Source organism: Peromyscus californicus, unplaced genomic scaffold, assembly GCF_007827085.1.
Source record: "Peromyscus californicus insignis strain IS unplaced genomic scaffold, ASM782708v3 Scaffold_12__1_contigs__length_115047231, whole genome shotgun sequence".
NCBI classification, from domain to species: domain Eukaryota; kingdom Metazoa; phylum Chordata; class Mammalia; order Rodentia; family Cricetidae; genus Peromyscus; species Peromyscus californicus.
In genome coordinates, this window is record NW_026294413.1 from 95,422,317 (window position 1) to 95,440,100 (window position 17,784).

General features: G+C 49.8%; 1 protein-coding gene across 3 annotated transcripts in view; it reads left to right on the forward strand.

Moving 5' to 3' along the window:
• Grid1 (glutamate ionotropic receptor delta type subunit 1) overlaps nucleotides 1-17,784 on the forward strand; it is a 727,989-nt gene that overhangs the window by 162,399 nt on the left and 547,806 nt on the right. The gene's annotated exons all lie outside the window — the stretch shown is intronic.

Below are 17,784 nucleotides of genomic sequence, written 5' to 3' on the forward strand. Positions count from 1 at the left end.
GTCCTAGGTGGGTTTGTGGTGGCTTCCAGAGTTTGGGCTGCAGGGCTGGGCAGCTGAAGGAGCCAATAGTTCACTGTGTGCAGAACCACAGGAGTGTACAGGGCATGTGCTGGTCACCTGCAGCCATTCCACTAGCTCTGACCTCTGTGGTTGAAGCCCTCTCTGGTGCCTCCAGCCTCAGTGAAGCGGCCCGAGTCCTGATGTCGTGGCTTGGGACAGCCCAACCATTCTCCCCAATGGTCCTTGGTGGTCTGCTGTGTGTGGCTCAGCCCCGTTTGCCTTACAGATGTGAGTGAAGATGACTGATGTCTCCCCTGGCCTCAGCCTCCCCTGCCTTTGTTTCCCTCTCCTGATTTATGTGCACATGGACAGGGAAGTCCAGAGGCCATGAGAGGACGGAGCAAGATGATGAGGAAACGGAAGACCTAGATAGGAAGCTTAAAAAGTCATCCAACCAATGGGCATTTGGGGGATGCAGCTTTATGAGTTGGTCACTAGGAGAACTGGTGACTTGATTTTTGTCACTTGAGAGGCCACCTTGGAGACTTTTGTTTTTAAAGACATGGCTTTCTATGTGGTGGAGAGAGAACGGACGCCCGCAAGTTGTCATCTGACCTCCACATGGTCTTAGTCACCGTGCTATTACTATGAAGAGACACCACGGCCAAGGCAATTTATAAAAGAAAGCATGAACTGGGGGTCTTGCTTACCATTTTAGAGGGTGAGTTTATGACCATCATGGTGGGGAGGGTGGCAGCAGGCAGGCAGGCATGGTGCTGGAGCAGTAGCTGAGAGCTCACATTTGAGCCACAAGCAGGAAGCAGAGAGAGGGATACTGGGTCTGGTGTGGACTTTGGAAACCTCAAAGCCCACCCCACCCCTCAGTGACACACCTCCTCCAACAAGGCCATACCACCTAATCCTTTCTAATAAGTCACCAACTGGGAACCAAGCATTTAAATCTATGAACCTATAGGAGCCGTTCCCATCCAAACCACTACAAACACCCACACACATACACAGATGTATACATTCATAAATAAGTAAGTGTAAATTACAAAACACTGAGACATGATCTTGCCCATATAATTAGCATCAAATTAATTCTCCTGTCTCAGACTTCCAAGTCCTAGGATTAACCATGTCAGACAAATTAACTTAATCTGTGAAGTGAAGCTTCAATACAGAGGATTCCTGGAAGGCAGCCACCTCCTCACTTGGAAATTCACAGGTCACCCGCTGTGCCCACCAAGCCTGTGACTCACTTGGTAGGGGCCTAGCACTCTCATCACCATGGTGGACTGGGCCTCTTTCTCAGCTCCCCTCTTCTTGCTGTCTCCTCCTCTCTGTGTATCTCTGCCCACCCCCCTTTTCTCTGTGGACCTGTGCTTACACACACAGACACACCCATTGTATCTTATCCACACGTAGGCACACAAACATAGTGAGGATGTGGAGTCTGCCTCTCACATACACATGCCTGGAGCTTCCAGAGAAGAAAACCAAGTGTCAGGTGGGTGGGCTGGCTGGTTTAATGTCAACTTGCTAGAGTCATCTGAAAGGAGGGAACCTCAGTTGAGAAAATGTCTCTGTAAGATCTGGCAGTAGGGCATTTTCTTAGTGATTGAGGGGGGAGAGCCCAACACACTGGGGGTGGTGCTATCCCTGGGCCAGTGGTTCCTGTGTCCTATAACAGAGCAGGAGGAGCAAGCTATGATGAGCAAGCCAGTAAGCATCACCCCTTCATGGCCTCTGCATCATCCCCTACCTCCAGATGCCTTCCCTGTTTCCACCCTGGCTTCCTTTGAAGATGAGCAGTGATGTGCAAGCGTAAGCCAAACAAACCCGCTCCTCTCCAGGTGGCTTTTGTCATGATGTTTCATGACAGCTATAATAACCCTAACTAAGAGGGCTTCCCTACAAGGTAGGAGAACAGCCCTAGCTGGAGGGCGTGAGGTACAGTACAGGACACACAACTGGTCTAAATATCCCTTCTCTCCAGTAAGTGCTGGAGGCCAGGCAGCTCCAAGGAGCACATGTGGATTTTCTTCCTGTGGCATTTTCATGGCATCGGGGACACTTGTTCCTGAGGACTTCCCAGGGTCGTGAGGGCCTGAGTATTATTGGTGGCTGCAGTAGTCCGGATGAGACACTAGCCTGTAAGATGGGGGCCAAGCCATGCTCACCTGACGGCTGTTACTAATACTGAATCTGAACATACCATCTCTAAATCCATCCCGTTCTGTCCTGACTAGTGATATACTATCACAAAGTGATGGAGCCTTCCCTCCCTCCCTCCCTCCCTCCCTCCCTCCCTCCCTCCCTATACCTTCCTCTTTCCCCTCCCCTCTTCCCCCTCCCCCCACCATCGTGGTTGATAGAATGCCACTTCTTTCTGACCACTCTTGACCCTACTCTCTCTCTGCCTCCACCACTGCACACCCTCACCATTTCTTATCTTGGTTCCTGCAGTAATCATATGTCAGGAGTTTCTGACTCGAACACATCAGCAGTTTCTTCCTCTAATCCACCTTCATGGTCTTCAGGAGACGCATGGGAATGTGAGTGTCATTAGTTGAGTCTAGCTAATAACCTTTAGGGAGGGACTCTGCTTCAAAGAGCAAGTTCAAGTTTTCCATCGTGGTATCTGGGATGTCCTAACTGGCCCCTCCCTTCTGTAATACCATCCTTTTAAATGTCCTCTTGTAGCTAGAGTTTTCCTGCCTGGCCCACAGTCAGGACAAATCTCTCTCACCTGCCAGTCCCACAGCCGTCAGACCCAACCAAGTAAACACAGAGACTTATATTGGTTACAAACTGTATGGCCGTGGCAGGCTTCTTGCTAACTGTTCTTACAGCTTAAATTAATCCGTTTCTATTAATCTATACCTTGCCACGTGGCTTGTGGCTTACCGGTATTTTACATCTTCCTTGTCCTGATGGCGGCTGTCAGTGTCTCTCTCTCCCAGCTTCCTGTTCTCTCAATTCTCCTCTCTGTTAGTCCCGCCTATACTTCCTGCCTGGCCACTGACCAATCAGTGATTTATTCATTGACCAATCAGCAACACATTTGACATACAGACCATCCCACAGCACTTCCCCCATTTTTTTTTTTCAAAAAGGAAGGTTTTTAACCTTAACAAAGTAAAATTACATATAATTTGGGAATTTGGGCATAGCTTCTCTTACTACTTCCTGCTGGAGGGGGGCGCTGTATCTTATGAGGATACAAAGAAAATTTAAGGATCATGGAGTAGTCCGTGAGGCTGTATCGTCTGAGCCAGTTGCCTTGAAAGGATTCTGGATGTTGGATCATCTGGGCCATGGTGTCATCGGAGACCTTTCAGGTGGTCTTGGCTGGTCAAACCTGATGTGTCTTAATCTGGAACAAATCCATAGCCTCTGGCTTTCTGTGGAAACAAAAGCAGAGCCTCCTTTCCAAAGCAACATATCCTTACATCCAAATTTTGAAGTCAAGGTACCTTTAAAATGTACATTTTGGCATAACTCAACAGCTTTTGTAATCAAATTTTTTTTTCAGTTACGAATATCAAAGAGAACATAATCCAGATTCTCTGTGTGGTAGCCATCTTTACGTGGCTTATTTTTTTTATATTAGCTTGAGCCTATTGCTTTAAACTGCAGCCTTCTAAGCCTGAAATGGCGCTGGCGCTGTGGCTGCTGGCTCCGCCCACTTCAGCTTCCCAACATGGCGGTGATACATTTTCCGCCAGCTCTGGGAGCCATCAACTCTCAGAAATAGTGGGTCTATGCTTCTATCAAGCAGCATGTAGCCCAGAAACCTCTCTTTTTTGTTTTGTTTTGTACTAGCAAAGGCTAAATCCACCACACAGCTTAATGTGCCACTTGCAGAGGCCTCATTCCCGCCATACTGCAGGTCGAGCATGCACGCACGCTAGGAACCCGCCAGTAGCTCAAACCGGCAGCTGCCGCTCATTTGAGAGAGACAATTAGGAAGCTGTTTTTAGCTCCAGTTTAGAATCTTTTCTCTCAGTTTTTAGGTGGAAACTCTTGCCACCACGTTGGACGCCATTTGTAGCTAGAGTTTTCCTGCCTAGCCCACAGTCAGGACAAATCTCTCTCACCTGCCAGTCCCACAGCCGTCAGACCCAACCAAGTAAACACAGAGACTTATATTGGTTACAAACTGTATGGCCGTGGCAGGCTTCTTGCTAACTGTTCTTACAGCTTAAATTAATCCATTTCTATTAATCTATACCTTGCCACGTGGCTTGTGGCTTACCGGTACTTTACATCTTCCTTGTCCTGGTGGCGGCTGGCAGTGTCTCTCTCTCCCAGCTTCCTGTTCTCTCAATTCTCCTCTCTGTTAGTCCCGCCTATACTTCCTGCCTGGCCACTGACCAATCAGTGATTTATTCATTGACCAATCAGCAACACATTTGACATACAGACCATCCCACAGCATCCTCTCATATTCTCCAACAGTGCTTGGTTCTTTTAGACCCCAGAATAGGCAGAAGCCACTCCCTGCTAGTGGCGCCCCCTCTTGGAGCCTCAGTGCCTTTGCACACACCAACCTTCAACTTGTACTTCCTGGATTTAACAGGCTATGGAGACCTGACTCAGAGCGTACCTTTGCTTCTCTTTTAAGTAACATTAGACGTCCGCCCCCTGAGCTATTTCTGCTCTCCGTGTTTTGATGACTATTATTGTGCTTCTCACACTTAGCTATTATTCATTTGTTCCCATATCTTGCCCTCCTCCTCCTGCCCCAGCCTATGATGTTTGAAGGCAGGAGCTGTGCTTTGTTCACATCTGTGTTCCCAGCATCTGGCCCCAGGCTGGGAACAGATCATGCTCCTCAGGCATCATGGTCCACTCCTCCCAGACACGTTCACTCTGTAAATGTTACCAAACCCCTACTGCATGCTTGTGCTGCTCTAGACACGAGCCATGCCAGGGGTGAATGTTGACTTGTGTATTTGTGACAGAGAGATCTGTGGTGGGCAGGCTTTACAAGGTCTGTACAGGAGGGCAGCAGCCCAGAGCTGATGGGAGTGAGTTCTAGAGAGGGTGGGAAGAGGCTGAGGAAGCGACAGTTGTAGACTTGCTAGAGGAGTCTCCTTGTCTCGGGCACAGAATGAGGAGGCAGCTGCGGGAGGGGCTGTGACGTCATGACGGAGGCTTTCTAAAGATGCAAGGACGACAGAGTGTGAACACTGGTGGGCACACACACTGATGGATGCGGAAAGTGCAACGGGAACATCCAGGTCCTTGAGCTGGTGGGAGGAGACACGGTTGTTGCCCCAAATGTCATTTGTGGAAGGACTAGAGATGAGCCCTATCTAACCCCTCCCAGGACCACTTACCAGCGGGCTGTGGAGAAGCCTCAACTCTGAAGAGATGGCAGGGGCGTCCTTTCCCACCATGCCTGTGTGCGATGGTCATGATCACTAGGACTTTTGGCATGAACAGGTACAGGGTGGAGTTGCCCTGGCTCCTTCGCTGTGGTGGGCATTGGCCTTGGAGTCTGGAGAGTCAGGGCAGGGTAGGGTAGGCAGGTGGGGCAGGGGCAGTTTTGATAGTGGTTTTCTTGAGAAGAAGTGGGGGCACAGGGTTTCTGAGTAGCAGTGACAGTTGGGATGGGGGTCCATCGATGTGCAGGCTGGGGGATACTACATGGACTAAGGCCAGGGTCACATACAGGCCATGGGCTGGGCAATGGGGACGAGTCACAGCCCAGGTTGTCCTGGGGGGGGATACTGTGTGGATTGTGGTGGGAATGAGGGGGAGGCCAGGCTGGAAGCCTCGGTGAGGGACACAGGGCACAGTGGAGGGGGCAGCCTAGAGCTTGCTTAGCAGCACTGTCACGTAGCATCTATCCCAGCATGGGGAGGGGCAACTCCGGTCACTGGTTTCACATGCCAGGCGCTTGGGAGAGATCCTTTCTTCCTACGCCCATTCACTCAGCAAGCATTTTTTTTTGCATCTGTTCTGTTTTTGCCTGGAGCAGCCATCATTGTTTGCACCCTGCAGATGGGGAATGATGGCTCACAAGAGTTAAAGGGCATGGTTAAGATCCCACAGTGGCCAAACAACTCAGGCACTGGCCATAGTCTTCTGTTCCACAGGAGACTATGACAGAGCTCGGGATAGACTGGAGTACCTTGAATCTCTGCAGCCTGGGCAGGGTGGGTCTGGGGTCCTGTAGGAGTGTCCTGCTCATGCACTCATATGTGTGTGTGTGTGTGTGTGTGTGTGTGTGTGTGTGTGTGTGTGTGTGTGTGTATTGGCTTCCGCCACAGTGATTGTAAGGCTAAGAGCGAGAGAGGGCATGTGCTCGCTCTTTAGATCATGTAAATCTGTGCTGGGGCATGAATGGGTGTACCCCAGCAATTGTGGGTCCACTGCAGGCATCATGGCATCTGCATGTGGCTGGCACTGAACCGTGTGTCCCCTGCACTTCTGTTGTGTGGGACCACAGCATCACTGTGTGCTGGAGCCTTGCGCTGAAGCCTGGATGCCTTTGCTGGTGAAGGTCAACACTTGCAGGGATTCACGGTACTGAATGCATGCTCCTCCTGGTTGCAGCTTTGTTGAAATGACTTCTCTCTGGCCTGGTACACTGTGGGGTGTGTGTGTGTGTGTGTGTGTGTGTGTGTGTGTGTGTGTGTGTGTGTGTGCCTGTGTGTTTCCTGGTGGATTAGATACAGGACTGACCTGGAAATCACCATGCCAAGAGGAAGCCTAGCAATCTATCTTATTTCATCTTCATAGCAACTTTGAGATAGAAATTATCACCCCATTTTACAAGTCAAGAAGCCAAAGAACAGAAATGGTGAGCAGCTTGATCAAAATCAGATAGCTGATTTGTCTCAAAACTGTAGAGGAGTCAGGGCTGCCTGGCATCAAAGCCAAGGAAGGTTCTGGAACTTTCACGGCTGACCATAAAGCTGTTGTCTTTTGTTAGATTGGATTGGCTGCATCTGAAGTTAACAAATGCCATCATTTGTGGACAAAGTGAAAACCACTCTTCACAGCTCCCTGTGGTGCCAGGGGGTAGTGGTTGGGTGAGGGAGGCAGGCTGGGAAGGTGTCTGAGGGCAGAAGGAAGAGTGAGGGGTGTTTTGGGGTTGGGTGCTCTCCATAGGAATTGGTTATACCCCTTCTCTGGCTCAGCATGCTCAGCATTTGCCTGTAGTTCTTTCCTAGTTACTAGTTACTAGCTAGTATGTGTATGCATGCGCATGGGCATGTGCATGAGCTGCGTGTGGGCATGTGCATGTGTGCAGACCTGCATGTGTGCAGCCAGTGAGGAAGATGTCTGTGAGTCTCCCTATCCATCTGTTTCCTGTGTATTGATTTGTCCATCTATATCTGTCAATTACTTATCTCTGCATCTCTGGTGCTTGGCAGAGAAGGGGCTTAATTAAATGCCTGTGAAGATGCTGTCTAGCTCCATCTCAACACCAATTCATACTCACATATTATTGGTAGTGATGGCTACCACTACCCGTGCTAACAGAATTTCCCCTGGGTGCAGTTCGTGTGTGTGTGTGTGTGTGTGTGTGTGTGTGTGTGTGTGTGTGTGTGTGTGTGTGTCCCTTGCCTCCATCCACATTTGGTAGGCGGTGGGGTGGGGTGGTTCTGGAGTGTACAGCAAGGCTGAAGGTCTGTGGGGTGGCGTCAGTGGGGAGGGGGAGGGACTTCCTCCTTTGAAGCCCCTTTTGGACCTGCGCTCTCTGCTCCTGTCTTTCCTTGTGGGAGGTTTTTCTGACCATCCCTCACTCCTCCCTGTTTGCACTTCACTTGTCCTCTACCTCTCCTCTTCCTCTCTTCCAAGCTGAGCCTGTCTGGACTTTAAGAAGCAGACACCAACAATTCACCCTGATTGTTCTTTGAAACAGGCTGGCCTTTCCCTCCCTCCCTCCCTCCCTCCCTCCCTCCCTTCTCTTATAAAGAAGTAGAGGAAACGCCCCCCTGGTGGATATGAGTGAGAAGAGAAAGAGGGCTAGGTAGAGAGGATAACCAGACTGATGCCTAGAGGTGTTCCATTTGTATCTGTTCACACCTGTGCCTGTGCCCATGGCTGTAGTCTGACGGCACTGTACACACGTCTCCATGTGTTGCTTCTGCCATGCTCTCCTCTGACCTGGCCTGCACCTGTTACCACACCTACACCTGTACCTGTTGCTCTACCTCACTGACACGTACTTGTACCTGTTACTATTGCTTGTATCCCTGTTTCTGGCTTAGTACTATACCCAGGACTGTGCCTGAATCTAATTTGTACTCATCCCTGTTCTTTTAAAAATCTTTATCTTATTGTGTGTGTGCACGTGCGTGTGTGTCTGTATGTGTGTGTGTGCGCGTGCGTGCGCATACATGTGTGTGCACACTGTGGAGGCCAGAGGGAGTATCAGATTCCCTGGAGCTGGAATTACAGGTGGTCATGAGCCACTGGATGTAGGTGCTGGGAATGGAACTCTGGTCCTCTGATAGAGCAGCAAGCACTCTTAAGCACTGAGTCATCTCTCCAGTCCCTCTCCTCACACCTATTCATATGTCTGTCCATCTGTATCTTGTCCATCATAACGTTCACAGACATATCTTCATATAACCCCTTGATTCTCTAATGCCCCATGAAACCCTGGTCTGCTGCCTTGGAGTTCAAAAGAGGAGAAAGGAGGAAAGTACAGTTGCAAAATATCTTAAGAGACAAACAGTTGCCTATACAGATGGACTTTATCAGGAACCCCATTTTACAAAAACCTACTACAAACCCATTTATGAGACCATAAATCTTACAATCTTGGGAATCCAAGTATGGACCGGCCAGTGGAAGATGTTAGGGACTTGGCTTTATAGGTGTGTTCTCTGTATCGTGTTTTATGGTAGAAGCAATGGTCCTTGACCTGTAGCAGCGCAGTCACAGTGCTACAAGTGACAGGCAGGCCGCTAGAGGTTCTTCAGGACAGCTTTGGGTGTGGTGAGGCCCAGGCAGGAGGAGCTCCTGTTGGGCAAGGCATACGCAGGGCCACGGCTTTCCCCGAAAAGATTACATTTCGTTTAATCAGAACTAAAAGTATGCAATATATTTTCGTCTAGTTACGGTGGGAGTATTGTTTATTTTTAATTTGAGGTTTTCTGCCTTAATTTTCATGGAATCTTCGGTACTGTTGTCACTTACTGGCTAGTGAGAGGAGCAGATGGCAGATGGATGGATAAGTAATGAACAAATATTAATGAGAGAGGAATCTATCAATTGGGCTTCCTGGACAGCTTGCTTTTATCCCTGGATACTTCTGCAAAATTACATCCAAGTAATGCATTCATTTTTTTTTTTCTAGAAAATGATTCATACCAGGGGATTAAACAGGACATTACTTAGTGATGGTTTATAGAGGCTTCTGTTGGGCTCTGGAGGCAGACTGTCTGGCTCTGCACTTAGTGATCTTCTGACCTTGAACAAACTGAAAATTAAAATAACACCAGTACCGTCATCCAGAGGATGAAGGTAACACCTGCCGTGTGTACTCAAGGAAAGGAATAGTATTCAGCCACTAAAAGGAATGAATACTGATACGAGTTATAGTGTGGATGAATTTTCGAACATCCTGCTGAGTGGCAAGTGGCAGATACCAAAGACCACAGGATTCCACTTAATGAGCTGTCTAGGATATCCAAGTCCTCAGAGACAGAACGTGGCTGCAGAAACTTGGGGTGGGGTAGGGTGGGGTGGGTGCCAGGACATGCAGGGGTAGGTGCTAATGGACAGGATAGTTCTTCTGTGGATCATAGGATTGTTTTAAAACTGAGTTGTGGCAGTAGCTGAATGATCCTAGTTATGTTAAAATCCATTGACTTGTATACTTAAAACTCAGGGTGAATTTCATGGCAGGTCAACCATAGCTCAATAAAACTAAAAAAGGTTGCTCCCACACCACAGAGCTCAGGATTACACGGGCTACCATGTGGAGTGTGCAGGGGAGCACCCGGCTGGTTGCCTGGGCCTGCTGATTTGAAGGTGCTCCCTGAAGTCCCCGGGAAGACCACGCCTCTCCACTGTCTCCTTTCTGAATTGCTTGCTATGGAGACCACCGCAGTGAGTGGTTTAGGTGACATCGCTGTAGAGTGTTTAATGACCACACACTGATCGGGAATTAAAAGCCTTCTAAACTGCCCTAAAGCAGATTATACACATTGCTCTACATTTTCAGTCTTTAAAAATAAATCCCTCTTGAAACTGGGAAATCCTTTGAACAGTCACCGAGGTAGCATTTGATGCACAGACCCCATGCTTCTTTGCCCTCAGGCACCCCCATTTCCCACAGGATTCATGCCAATGCCCTTGTCTTGGTAACAACTTCACTGGTTAGATTCTCACCTCCATTAACAGATATCAAGCTAATTAGTAGCTAATCTAATTGATTGCCCATCTCCTAATTTATCTCTCTTCCTTCAATAATTCCTTAATTGCATAAAATGTGAGCTAGGCAGAGAGGGAGCTGACCTATGGGAGTGACAGCGTGTGCTCGATGTTGGGGATCCCCTCCCTTCTCAGCTCCAGGCTTACAAACTGGGGAAATACCTCCTCTCCAAGCCCCTTCCTGCTCATTTTATTGTAAATGAGAAGAATGAGGCTTTTTCCTTTAACTTAAACCGTTTCCATACTGGTGGGACCAAAGCTTGCCTCTCATGGCGCCATCCCTCAAGGAGTTAAAAACAACCCAAGCCATAAAACCATGGATGCCCCAGTCCAGCTTCCAGCTGTTCAACATCAGTCCAGGGGACAGAGGTTGTTGAGAGCTTCTAGTTGACTCTAATATGTGATGAAGTTGGAGAGCCAGTGCCTCAGAGGGAAGGCGCTCTGATGGGAGGTGGCAGGCTGAAGGTGCTTAATTAGTCGGGGAGGAAGTACGGAGGGTAAACATTTTTCTTGACTTGCGTGTCAGGGAAAACCTATGAGTAAACATGCTATTTTAAATGCTTTGGCATCCTACTGAAAATGGATGGCGAGCGAAGTCCATTCAGCTTTAGGATGCAGACTAAAATAGCTTTGCTTCTGCTCTGATACATTTCCAAGAAGGGTACTTCCTCCTTTGTCAAGTGAGCATGTCTGTGATCGTCCTTTGGTGTGTGTGTGTGTGTGTGTGTGTGTGTGTGTGTGTGTGTGTGAAGGTTGTGTACAGTAGTCCTTTGCACAGGGCTTTTCTGTGGCTCTTGGGGGAGCAGGGAGAGAGGTTTACTTTCCTGGAGACAGGCCAGCTCAGAGATGGAGCAGGTCTGTCCACTACAGCAGGGGTCTGGGACCTCCCAGTTTCAGAGGGGCCTCTGGAGGTAGGTGCTGCTATGGGGTTATCTCTCTGGGTTTCAAACTGTACTCAGGTAGTTTGGACTACTATTTGGCTCACTTTTTGGGAGGACGGCCTCTAGACTTGGGGCTGGTTTCTGAGGATCCCTGAGCCGGCCTGGTGGGGTACCCTCTGCTTGGAACTTGGGTTGACTTTGTGTACTGTGGTGCAGAAATCCCAGTCTAGACAGTTGCTGTGCATCCTCTGGAGGGACTGTGTGCTCCTCTGACCTGCTCTCCTCATCAGCTCCTGCTGGTTATCTTGTCCACATTCCCAGTGGAAGGCTGTAGCTTTGGCTGCCACCCCGTTTTCTCCTTAGTAGTGTCTCGTCCACATCTTTGTGATGGAGGTGATCCCGTGCGAGTGCTCCTGGCAGGGATGTGCTGACAGTTGCTTTTACTAGCTACCTCTATTTCCAGGCTTAGTTGAAGTTACTTTGCTGGAAGCATTTACACCAAGGAAATTGTCAAATGCCATAAATCTGGGCTTTATTTACATTTTCTTCTAGAGAGCCTGTTGCTAAGCTGCATCCTGCACACCATGATGGGGCTGCAGGATGTCTCCGCAGGCCTAGGTGCTGGTATCATCTTCTACCCATCAGCCCAGGATCACTGGCACTCGGCTGGATCAGAGAAATGTCCCGAGGCTGCTGTACCACATTTGGTCTCCTGGGGCCAAATCCTTAGGCTCGACACAAATCCTTGTTGTAGGCATGACTAGCTCTTGCTGGTCCTGAGTTGGCCTGGACTACTGCATCAGTCACCCTTCCTGCCAGACCTACTGTCTTCCAGCTCTGTGCAGGGCCTGGACGCTCATCAGCTTTATGCACCCATGAAGGAGGCATTTGCACGTAGAGCTGAGTGTCTTCTTGTTGCCAGCAGCCTGTGTCACTCTTCCTAGTCTATGCTCTTCTTCCTGCTGGCTGCGCTGAATTCACAAAGTTAAGTTCACATTCCCTGGGCCTGTGCATGTTCATGAATGGTCCTACCTCCCACATCCCTTTGCGCTCATGTAACTATCCCACAGAAATAAGGGACAGGGTTGGAAGGTCTTCATGGAGTAATTCAGTCTTCTTTGTGTTGCTATAACAAAACTACACAAGGCTAGGTAACATATAAATAAAAGAGGTTTGTTTAGTTCCCGGTTTGGAGGTTGAAAGTCCAGGATGAGGTGGGCACATCTGGTGACCTCTGGTGAGGACATCTGGACATGCTAGAGAATTCATGTCAACACAAGTGACCAAGCATTTGGACTGCTATCCCTTTATAACAACTGTTCTCTTGAGAATGAGTTGGGTCTTGGGAGAGCTACATTTATCTCTTCTGAGGATGGTTACTTCATGCCCTAACTGCCTTCTACTATGTGAAAATCTTCCACCTCTGAATGTCATTACAGTAGACACCACACTTCCACCATGTGAGCCTTTAGGGGCTACATTCAAAGCACAGAAGCAGGTATTTAGTAATGCAAGTGTATGTTTGAATATATGAGCATGTCTGCATGTTGCAAGCAAAGTGTGTGTGTGTGTGTGTGTGTGTGTGTGTGTGTGTGTGTGTTTTCCCAAGAAGTCTTTCGTGGTGGTGTTACTTCCTGACAGGTTCAGGCCTGAAGCATGAGAAGAAGGACAGCTTCACAGGGCACAGTAGGTGCTTACCTCAGAAGCCTTCCACTCCACGCAGAGGAATTTCACTCCAAACTAACAGGCTGCCTCTTGCTTCAAGAGAACCCCAGTTTGACCATCAATAGTAGTACCCAGGACTGTGGAATGACCATTCCCCCCACCCAACAAGATGGTGCAGGGGCTTGTGGGTGATTCCAGAGTGCCACTGAGTGAGGGAGCCTTCTCTGCTTGACCTGGAAGCTGTTTTTTCTCTGGGTTGGGGATGCTCCTCCTCTTTTAGACTCTAACAGGGTCCCAGATCCCTTGGTGTAGTAGAAGGGAAAGTCAGTGGAAATGTCCATAGATTTCCCAGCATAAAGCCTGGAAGGTTCTGAGTTTGAGACATGGGATGCTAGAAGTCGGGCCTGGTTCTACATTGCTTCCTACAGTGTCTCAAGACACTGAACTCTACGTTCAAATGCCTCTTTCATGGGTGCATAAAGCTGATGTGCATCCAGGCACTGTAGAGGACTGAAAAGTGAGGGGGAACTGGGTGAAGAGTAGCACTCTACTCTGCTCTAGTTAATGGAGATATAGAGGTGGCCCACCAGGGATGTAGATATGGCTATGAGGGCTGATGGGAACTGCACCTTGGTCCTGTAAAATCCTCAGTTTGGAAAAGTAAGCATGGGATTTTGGTTCCTTCTGAACTTATATATCAGCTAGGTCAGCTTCTCCTGTGGGGCTAGGAGTTGTATTGTCCTGGTTGCAAGACCTGCTTTGACTCCAGACATAGCTATTCATTCTTTCCAAGCCTTAGCAATCTTATTGGCAAAATGGGATAGCAATACAGACCTTATAGAGTTCCCATGAGGACTGAGTGAGAGGCCATCTGTAAAACATCATTAAGACGGACCCTGAGGCTCAGTTAATGGTAGTAAGATGACAGTGACAAAGAGGAGGGCTGAGAAGACAGAGCTCCCATTACGGAGGCTGAGCACGGGTCACATTTATTCCATAGTTAGCTCAGGCATAACGAACCGTGAAACATCTTCCTGTATCTACAGCCTTCTGGCTTCTCCCTCTGCTCTAATGTCCAATCAGCACAACTCTAGCCTCACCTGAGGAGAGAACTGTGCTCCACACAGCATTTCTAGGGATGGCCACTCGCCTTGATCTTACCCATGTCTCTAGCATTTGTCCAACCCCCACCTCAAAGCCAAGTTCCAGCCAAATCCCCAGCTGTCTAATCCAGACTCAGAATCACTTACTGTTCAACAGTGGATCCTCTTTTGGTGTGCACCCTTCCATCCTCCTTGACTCGTGGGCTCCCACAGTGACTGGCCTTTACCACTGTTCCCATGTTGGGTCCTGCTACTCGCTTCTTAGTTGGTGGTCTTCAGGAAACCAGCAAAGAGCACTGTAGTAATAGCTGTAGGTCCGGTGGAGCCTGTGAACCCCCAGTCTCCAGTCCTTCTTGGTCTGGCCTCAACTTTGTCCTTCCCATACGAAAGGGTCTCTTTAGGTAGACATCTTCCCCCAGAAGACTGGAAGCAGGGCAACTTTACAGCCTGCAGGTGCTTTCAATGACCATTCCCCTTGAATCTAGATCTTCACTTGCTCGATTACCACCTTGCACCCACTCCAGCCCCTCAGGATGTAACAAAGGAGAGGAGGGGATTTGCGTTGAGGGCAAATACCCCTAGGATCACAGGATCTCTCCCTTCCATTGGACATTGCTGAGGCTGGAGGGAACCTGGTTGGCTGTTCTGTGGTCTTTCATCTTGTCAGGTGCACAGGCTGCCTTGGGGGCGCATAGTGTGCAAGGTGGGATCCATTTGCTTGACTCCTCCAATTTCTTGCCCTCTATACTTGCTTCTGCCCACTCGTCCCATCTCCCTGGCCTTTGGGCACCCATGATGCTTCTATGAGTGTCTGTAGACTGCTTTATCATGGCCCATGCCTCTGATGTGAAGGGAGGTGGGCCATACCTCCGCCTTTATTCTCTGTTTCTGGACCCCAAAGGGAGGGGCTGAATAAATGCTGGGATGGAGTAGAAGTGGGAGGGGTGTATGGTTTCACTCAGGTCCTCCAGGGACCCAAGTTTCCAGCCCCTCTTCTTGCCCTTCTGTGTGCTTTGATGCTATTCCTTATACACTCCTGCGAATACCTTCTGCAAGCTTCAGTTTAAAGCCAGGGTTTTGGAAGCGCTTCCTGACATTGTGACCAGCCATACTGCACCCTTGTTTAATTGCATATCACCTATTGGTTGTGGCAGTTGTTGGCTAGTGACACTCTGTCCCACACTGCTGGGTGAGTGCAGGTCTGTCTCACTATGCTTATATTCAGAAAGCTGCTTGGAGTGGTGTCTGTACGTGAATAAAAGAACGTGTGGCTGAAGCTGGGAGCAAGAGTTGGAGCTTCGGGCTGGGACCTAAGTGCTGACCACGTCCCGCAGTGCTGCTTGTCTGAGTGTACCCGCGTGAGATCCTGAAGTCTCACCCACCCCCAGTCTGAGCTTCCTTCTTCCCAGTGCCTGGGCAGTGTTTCAGGTCACTGGGCTGGAGCCTCCCCCAGATTTTGTCCTTTAAAACTCATTGATTTTTGTGCTGACTTTTACAGTACAAATGTCATCATTAGATAAAATAATTGAAGCGGGTAATCTACTCACTGAGCCCTCCTGGCCTTGTTGCCTTGCCCAACCCCGTAGCTCTTGTGGGCACTAGGAAGGTTGGTTTGGTTTGATTGCCACCTGGGCTCCAGGGACTGGCTGCCAGAGTGAGCAGGTCCAGGTAGGGAAGGGGCCTCAGGATACAGACTCTCCATTGTCCTCCTGGAAGCTTCCGGGAGGCAGTGTGATGAGGGAACAGGTGAGGACAGCTACCCTCCTCCACCATTCAGCTCCCTAGAAAGAAGATTAATTAAGAGACTGCTGACAGATGCCCTCTGGTCCCTGCCACAAACCAGAGCCTCCACAGTCACTGTCTGATCTGAGCTTCCCATGCGCACCTCCTATTTGTGATTATGGGCCAGAGGGCTACCAGAGTCCAGTTGCAGGGCTTCATGCCTTGGTCCCTCACTCTTGCTTGTTGACTTCTGCTGGCTGCTGCCATGACATTCGAGAATGCCATGGTTCTGTGTTCATCCCAGGCTTACTAGCTGAAAGGCTAATGGAGGCGCTTCAAGAAATGTGCTGGAGAAGTACTTCCCTGGCCCATGCTCAGGGGACAGCTGTTCCTCCAAGTCCTCCAGTCGTCTCTGCTGTGGGTCCCAGGGAAGCATGGGCCAGCGAGAGCCTTTCTAGGCCGAGGAGGAGCACCCAGGCTTAGCACGACCACAGGGCTTGAAGGCCACTGCTAAGATCTCCTATCAGTTGGAGTGGCATCTGCCTGCCCTGAGCCAGAAAGGGGATGGATAAAGGTTCTGATTCTCAGGCCTCCTGTCTTCCTTGGGCCCCTCGGAGTACACTTCTCTAAGAAGACAGCCCTTGAGGCATGAATCTGGAACCCATGGAAAGCTTATACCCACAGTGTGGGTCAGTTACACCTCTTGTATCCTACCAGGGTTCCTGTCTGGGAGGGAGATCCATACCCCATAGAACATACTCGTGGTGGCCCATATCAGCTATAGGTAATGAGGTGTTGCCTAAGGGCTATTCCTAGGGAAATACAAGCTAGGATGAATTATATTTTCTTCCTATAGTGGGTCAAGGCCAGCACCTCTGCCTCAGCTGCCCCTCGTTCCTCTCTGACACTGTAGTAGAAAGGTCTCTGCCTCCTGGACAAGCTGCTTTCCTTCATGTACCATCCCGCTGCCCCTCCTCCTCTCCCTCTCCCCAGTGAGCCAGTGCATTCCAGATTCTGTCTGCTCTATAAAGAGTAGGGCCAATCAAGAAGCCTTGGGCCAGTTGGGGCTGAGCAGTCTTGCATAACTCAAAGAAGGCCTGGTTTCTCTGTGAGGGGGTCAAGGGTAAGTGCCAAGAAGATTTGATTCTCCACCGTAGGTCTGAGGCTCCCATCTGTGGGCTCTCAGGCTGAATTTAGAAAGCAGGATAGACATATATCTCACCATTGGGGAGGGGGGTACTTGCTATCATCTATGTCATACTCCTGGTAGGTGGCCCTTTGTAAGGCCACATGCTTGTGATCTGCCTCTGGAGCTCTGCTCTGGCTTTAGCCTAGCCTCAGCCTGCCCTTGCGCACCTAGCCCCAGCCTGCCCTTGCGCACCTAGCCCCAGCCTGCCCATGCGCACCTAGCCCCAGCCTGCCCTTGCGCACCTAGCCCCAGCCTGCCCATGCGCACCTAGCCTCAGCCTGCCCATGCACACCTAGCCCCAGCCTGCCCATGCGCACCTAGCCTCAGCCTGCCCTTGCGCACCTAGCCCCAGCCTGCCCATGCGCACCTAGCCTCAGCCTGCCCATGCGCACCTAGCCTCAGCCTGCCCATGCGCACCTAGCCCCAGCCTGCCCATGCACACCTAGCTTCAGCCTGTGCGTGAACACCTAGCTTCAGCCTGCGCATGAACACCTAGCCTCAGCTTGCCCATGCATCTCTGCACACCTGCTAAGACTGATTTGGGGGCTAGAGATGCTTTCCCTTTTGGAGGTTGATCTCATTTCTCTACGTGTGTCCTTTGCTCTGTCCAGGAAAGTTAGCCTCAAGGGGACACACACGTACTTCTGGGGATAGTTAGCTGTTATTTGCCCCATGCCTTCCTTATTGCCCCTTCATAGGCCAAGGAAGGGACACTTAGCACCCCGAAGCCAGAGGCCTCAGGCACCACACTATGAAGTGGTAGGAAGTGAATGAGTGGCGTTGTAGGCAGGTGTACTTGGCACAACCATTACCT